The following is a 6,148-nucleotide window of genomic DNA, read 5'->3' as shown; positions in this document are numbered from 1 at the left end:
CCCGCTCGTGTTTTGTTTTTGCTTTCACATGATCCTCAATTTGTATCAAAAACATTCCTCATCTCTCCTGATTTCCCCCCAGAGAAAACAGGTGTCACTGTTATTTCAGAATGTTCTCCACCTTATTTCACCGACTGATGATCTTATGTCTTTTTGTTTTTTTTCGGTTTTGTAACAGCGCATTCAGTTGTACTGTATGTCACATGGGAGCAGCAGAAGGCGATGCATGAAGCATGTGCCTCTATTAGATCCAAGATGGCAGATGTTAAACCGGGAGGGATGCCGTCAGAGCTGGCCCCTCGCAGCGACACGTGAGCTGGAGAGAAAACCGAGCTGTGGGGAATAACATTTTAGCCACGGGCCAAAGTGAATCACATCACTGGAACGGGGAATTGCCTTCACAGCTGACCTCTGTGACTGATTGAACCCTGCATGCCCAGGCACAGCCTGCCAGGTGATGTCTCGGCTAAATGTTCTCAGCATGTCATGCTCCTGTCATTTTCATTTCATTATGCGTGTCTTTAATAGCTATCTTCTGGTCTTGTGTTGTCTTTTGCCCTTTTTCAAGTGTTCTGTTTTCCCTCCTTCCATGGTTTTGCGTTTCTCTCCCTCACATGTCCTTTCCCCGCCTCGCTCCACCTGCACCTCATCCCTTCATTAGCTTTGTTTGTTTTCGAGCCTGTGTGCTTCAATCAGTCTTTGTCAGTTTGTTCCTGTGTTGCCACACTGTTTCTCACCTGTGTGACTTCTAGTGTCTCCCCGTGTCTCCCTGTGGTATGCTCTCTGGTTTTTGTTCCCGGCTTTATGTTTCTTTTTTTTGTGTGTTTGCGTGTCGTTTATTTTTTTTATTTTTTTTTTTACTGGATTCTTGGTTTTTGGTTCTTTCAGCATTAGGTATTAAAGCTCGCCTTTTGTTTCTTAATCCTGTCTGCCTCCCATGTGTTTCTGCGTTTGGGTCCTCACCTTTTCACAAAGCGTAACACATTAATCGTGTTTACAGAAACCATCTGCAATCAGCCACAGTACGTGCTTCGAAACTTTCCTTGGGCTTAAAATCCTCCTTTTCAGTGCACATTATTTCCATTCCTCTGTTCATCTCCTGATTAATATGTTTACCAGGCTCGTCTACTGGAGGGACTCACGACGAATCTGTTTGGTGTTTGTATGAGAAGGGAGAATTTTCCATCAGTACTGTCAGTATTTCAGTGAACTCATTCCCATAATCTTTGAAGTGGTTATCAGGATTATTCTGTTGTGTCCTTCAAGAGGCTACATCTTCAAGAGGACTTATTAAGGCATGCTATGCTAGCATTTAACTGGTTGATAAATACAAGGCTTGAAGGTTCACGCTACATGCACATTTCAGATTTGAAATATGACCTGTCACGGAGGACACACGGAGGAGGCGAGAGCTGAACAGTTTGCCGACAAAGGTAAGTCACCAGGGGCTGTCTATTTATACCTCAAGCATTGGTGACAACTTAGTATTTCATATGGCTTTAATGTTACACTATTTCCTCTATCGCCTGGACTGGACAGCAAACATAACATGATTTTGTCCATGCCAAGTAAACAGAGCCTGTCCGCATCAGAAAAAAATACCATACAGGTCAAAAATGCAAGCAGCTTCTGGAGGCCTATATTTAGGCTTGGTGTCAGGTGGAGATCTCCAGCAGCCGTAGTATTTATTACAGCTCCAAAGGTGGAAGTGAGAAGAAGAAGAATAAAGAGCGGAAAGTCCTATAGACAGGAGATCGGGCTAAACCAGGAACAACACTGGACTGTCATTCAGGACGCTGCTGTTTATGTCCAGTACGAAACAAAAAGTCAACGATAAGTAATTCTAAATTACTAACACAGTGAAGTCACGTCACATGTGAGGTAACATAAGTGACTCAAGTAATGTAGGTACATTTGTAACATTTCACCAAATTTGCTGTAATTTAAATGTCCCTCTCACTCTGCTGTCCATCTCTTTCTGCTTCCAAAACCTTTTGGACCGTCAGAGGACTTGTCTCGTTTTGTCGGACGAAGGGAGGAAGTTGTGTGAGGAATGTTGGGTTTGTGAGACCAAGCAGGGAGTGCTCTGGTCAAGGAAGTGGGTGGCTTGGCTTCTGGATGACCCCTCTGCACGCATGCTTCTCCTACTTGATCCTTGCTTTCCAACCGGTGCAAAGTCTGGGAGGCTATGGGAAGAAATTGCTGGTTTTGATGCCGAGCCTGCCAAACGGACAAAGAGAATTTACTTCCAACACCTGCTCGGACCCCTGAGTTGTTGTTGTAGATGTTGTTGATGATGCAGTAGTAGCACACTGCAGTTAATCCACTTTAAGTCATTTGACTTTGCTTTAACATGATGTTTCACTTTATGACACAACCTTACATTCCTCCAGCCCTAAATACACTAAGAGGCAGGGTATCAACACAAGGTGACATATTTGTGAAGGGCTGAGTCTGAATGTGTAGAAGCTAACATGCAGCTGTTTCTCAAACACACGGAGAACCTTTGGAGGAACCTATGACCTTTCCCTGCGCTTTGAATGGAGGAACCAATGACAAATCTTCAGCTCCTATAAGATAGATCAAGTCCCTTCTTTAGAGGTAGTTCTTGGCGATGGTTTGAGATCCATTAGAGCAGAGTTTGCAGGGCTGACTGTCACCGTCTTTATTCCGAAAATAGGAAAGCCCTGAGTGACTCCAGTATTAATATTGGGATCCAGTGTGGGTGCTTCTTATTCATTCACCATTCGGCTTTACCGTCACGTTAATTTGCAGGGCTTCTAGATGATCACATACCCCTTAACAGTTTCTAGCGGTGCCTCTCCAGGTGGTTCTGTGTAACAAACCGTCTGGTGGTGCATCAGGTGAGTCGCCCGCCTGATTAGATAAGACGAGCCGGATATATAAAGAGGGCGAGCGAGAGGGAGCAGCAATAAGAGAACAAAACAAGTGAGCACGAGGAAATGAAAGTGAATCTGCTGACTCCTTCATCGTGGTTAAGCGGAAAATAGTCGTGGAACACTCAGCAGTTGTCTTCTAGCTCTGGAGCTTTTAGCCTTCTTTTCAACCTCTGCATGTCTCCTTCTTATTTATCAATTACACCCAACTGAAACATTTAAATTGACAAGAGCTACGGGAAAAGGACAAAATGATGACTGTGCTGGTCATCGGTCTAATTGGCCTCAGCTGCACGGTTCTTCAGATGCAGTGGAAACAGTTCATAAGCCACTCTCTGTTTCTGGTTTTATCCCCGTGGTTCCATTGTTGCTGAAGCTTCTCAGCTGAACGTGGCTGTTTGACTCTGCTGAATACTTTGCACAAGGTCCGACTTTAGTCTTTACCATAAATCATAGATTGAAATCATTTTCAACACTGTGTCTCTGAGAGCAATGTGTTATGTCAGATATAACCCAGTGTTATTGGGCTGGACAAGCTGGACCTGGCCTATAAACCTGTGCGAACTCACACACACACACACACACACACACGCACAGAGGGATAAGCATGCTGATAATCACAATTTCATCCCAGCAAATAGGCTGGTGAATGACAGCTGGTGAACTCTGTCTGCCCCGACAACCCCTGGGCTGTAAGCCAATAGAAAATCAGAAAGTGGGTCAGCATTGCTAGATTATACTCCCATCAGTGATGGAAACATGGCTGAATATTAGTTTTCCTCTCTTATTGTTCAGTTAGTCAGATATGAACTGAACTGGGCCAAAGCCTCTTAAGGCCACTTACACTGATTATATTAATCAGATTTGAGGGTATTTGTAAATCAAATCCCTCTGAAGGATTAATTGAGCTGATGAAAAGTAGAAATTGTACTGTGATAGCAGCTGGAGATGTTATCTGATAATGTGGTAGCTATTGTTCAGATATAATCTATGTATTAATCGGTCAAAAATGTCAATTAACACTTATGCTAACTCTGTTTCCCACAGAACTGGTTTATATATTTTTCTGTTTGTTAAAACCAAAACAAAATTCTTCAGATTCTCTATTTTTTCATTTTCTTGTATTCCCGTTGTTTACACGAACAAACAGCTTTGCTCAGTCAGTGGGCCTAAATGCATTCATCTGTTTCAGCACATGAATGTAACATTAATAGGAAATAAATTATGTGTCCAGATTGTATTACATCATTTATGTTAGTAGAAATGTATTTTGTAGAATACACACTTTTACTGGGTGGTTTACATGATTATATACATATAGTATATGTTAAAAAAATGTCTCTATGTGAGGGTAAAGAGGGAACTAACAAAGAAATACTGCTTAAGCCATAAGTGACATTTCATTTGTTGTCTTGGTTCTCTTTTTCTTCTTCAGCTGTTTAAGTCGAGGATGAGAGTCAGAGTAAGAGCCACGATGCTAATCCAGCTTTAAGACCGCTCCTGGCTCATGTCCAGTCACGGGAAAAGGAAAAAGTCAAAATTGAATTCAGGCTGGCGAAGCAATGTGACATCAGAGACTGTTGTGCCCACAGAGAGCTGTCTCCATCGCAACTTTACACAAAACCTGTCTCCACTACAGAGCGCAGGACGACAGCCAAATGAGGAGAGATGGACTCTGTGTTTATAATATTGATGTTCGGTGCTCACACACAGTCAAAGCTGATGGACAGTGTTTCCCAGACGTCAAACTTTTGAAGTGTTTATGTTTATTTCTATGTACATTATTAGCTGTATATATGTTCTGTAATTTGTGTAGCATGAAGGAGTCAACTTTGTGTTATGTAATGATAAATAAATTACCTTGTTTCTTGTTCCCTGTCGTGTACCCTGGATACTGTTACTCTCTGGCTACACTGACCTGGAATCTTTTTTGTGATGGCTACACCTGCAGCCTACGTACGGAGTGTGCGTCACAGGCACGGCAAGACGGTGAGCTTTTGTTTGAGGGATTCTGTCTCACAGTGTTTGGACCCAGCACCTGTCGAGTTTGCGTGATATGGGTGAGTTAACATCTACAGGCTACAGTAAGCTAAATAAAGTTTCTAAGCAACCAGCCACTGCTAATCAGTGGCGGTTCTAGACCAGTTTTAATAGGGGGGCCAGGTCGGGCCGGTTTTTTTGTTAGGGGCACATACAACCCGGGAAAAAAAGATAAATCCCTCATTCAGACAAAACAGTGTTTACAATTTCAGCAATTTTGATTGGGTAGTAAACTGCTGAGACACTTTATTTCTGCCTTTCCCTTCAAAACAAAATCATTGCAAGAAATCTGTCATTGTATTATTGATGCAGACTCCCTGTCAGGGGGGCCACAGGGGGGTCAGACTCAGAGTTACGGGGGCACTGGCCCCTGTTGCCCCCCCCCCTAGAACCGCCCCTGCTGCTAATTACTTTAATGCTGGCGAAGTTATCACGGCCCCAAAGTGAAAGTCAGCGAGAGTCATTTCCAGTTTACAGGTTGAATTTACCAAAATACTGTCATTTTCTGATCCATGTTTGTATAATTCAGCACACCCTGCACAAACAACAGAATTAAAGCTGGTCTATTTTTACGCTTTGTACGCTGCTCTCACAGCTGGTGTGGCCAGTTTCATTGATTACAGCTCCACGTACACCACAATGGACTTGTTGTGTAGTAACGAGCTTGTTAAAGGGTCACCAGCTTTATGCAGTCAGTGTCGATTAGCAGCTGCATCACCAACTTGCATAATTCTGTTTTAGTTCTTCAAAAGATTCTAAAGAACACAACAGAAACCAACAGTATAACAAGGGGTTATTAATAATACGTTTTAATAATGTTACAGCCCTTGTGGTTACAAAGAATATACACATTTGCATTTATTCTTTTAAAAAGTGTCATGGATTATTTCTCTCTGTATCTTTGTTAGATGCTGTAGTTCTGGCTTGTTTTAGGATGTCACATGGTGAAGAAATCAGCAATCCGTATAACCATATTAATTCTCAGATTGTCCATTGGCCAAGCTCCTGAAAAACAGTACGTTGTTGTGTGGTAATTTCAGCACAGCGGCCACGCTGTGCCAACCATTATTTCATGTCTTGCTGGTAAATTACAGAAACTGCTTCATGCATGCTAGCAGTCCCAGAAAACCTATAGATGACTGTGACAGTTCACTTTTAGCCCTTTGTTTCAGTCAAACCAAACTGACTAGTTATGTAACCATGATGTCATC

At 42.6% G+C, this 6,148-nt stretch overlaps 1 long non-coding RNA gene across 1 annotated transcript; it reads left to right on the top strand.

The window, feature by feature from the left end:
- The first annotated feature begins 343 nt into the window (after positions 1-343).
- On the top strand, positions 344-4,704 carry LOC115588498 (uncharacterized). The gene is made up of 3 exons (XR_003985371.1): positions 344-454; positions 1,367-1,433; positions 4,333-4,704. It is a non-coding gene; the product is annotated as an uncharacterized LOC115588498 (long non-coding RNA).
- The last annotated feature ends 1,444 nt before the right edge of the window (positions 4,705-6,148 follow it).

Source organism: Sparus aurata, chromosome 9, assembly GCF_900880675.1.
Source record: "Sparus aurata chromosome 9, fSpaAur1.1, whole genome shotgun sequence".
Lineage (NCBI taxonomy): Eukaryota > Metazoa > Chordata > Actinopteri > Spariformes > Sparidae > Sparus > Sparus aurata.
Note: the sequence above shows the minus strand (reverse complement) of the source record. Positions and strands in the feature narration are given on the sequence as shown.